The following is a 1,148-nucleotide window of genomic DNA, read 5'->3' as shown; positions in this document are numbered from 1 at the left end:
TACTCATCAGATTAGGACTGAATGTAATGAGTGCTTGGAATGTCCTTTAGCTCACAGAATATTACAGTACTGTTACTTTTACTTCTAATAATAATTTACATAATCTTTATATTCCTGCCTTCTCATAAATTACAGTTCATTCTAAATATGTACATAATTTACACTTATTATAATTTAACATCTCTCCATGAGCCAGAATTTGGATAAAACTTCTCTTCATTTGCAGGACTTAATTAGAGCCCACGGATGCCTCTGGCAGATTCTGTCTTGCTGACAGAGATCATGCCTGAAATCAGGAAACAAGTGGGAGTTGTCTTTAACCAAGACAGCCAGTGAAGCCACTGTCAAGCAGAGTTGTTTCACCTGACCAAATCCTACTAAGATGTAACAGAAGGAGTTGCTTGAGGCAGCTGGAATGAGCCGATCAATCAGAGCACCTCGTGACAAAGCATGGCAGCTGTGAAGGACTCAGTAAATTTTTGGAATAGGTAAATGTTGGTTGCATTATTAGGCAGTTTGCTCTCCGTGTAGTCTTTTTAGCTTCAATATAGACCCATGATAGCTCAAAACATAGTTATCCTACCCCAGATCTACTATGTAAATACCGTGAAATACACTACATGAGAAACATTGCCAAATTTTGTATTACACAGATTAAGCAGAGAGATTGAAAATATGATTTAAACCAGATGAATCGCAATGCAAACAGATAGAGCAACTGCCTTGTGTGTCACCATCCTGTAATGAAGTCCTAGTCCTTTAAAGATAAACTCAGCTGTCACTGTGAGGTGTGTGATTGATGAATCCAATAAAGGGCTGATTGTGAAAGCCATGTTTCATTTCAAATATCATCCGCTGGAGAGAAGAAGAGACTTCGAGTGGCACATTTGAATCAAAGTGTTCTGTCATGTCTGACCCTTGCAGCGGTGTACAAATAGATTCAAAAATAGGTTGCACTGTCTGATTTTCAAGGTTAAGACTTAGAAAGGTTTTTATGAGTCAGCGAAGGGTATGGCTCATTTAATACTTCGTCTCAACCTTATAGGCTCACATGACTGATAAAAACTGAAGAATGATTCACTGATATAAAATTTACCCCTTAAATTCAAAATGATAGATTTTGATTATTTGATTAATGGATAATATAA

This window comes from Haplochromis burtoni, unplaced genomic scaffold (genome assembly GCF_018398535.1).
Source record: "Haplochromis burtoni strain Fernald_Lab_line unplaced genomic scaffold, NCSU_Asbu1 Contig_2, whole genome shotgun sequence".
Taxonomy (NCBI): Eukaryota; Metazoa; Chordata; class Actinopteri; order Cichliformes; family Cichlidae; genus Haplochromis; species Haplochromis burtoni.
Note: the sequence above shows the minus strand (reverse complement) of the source record.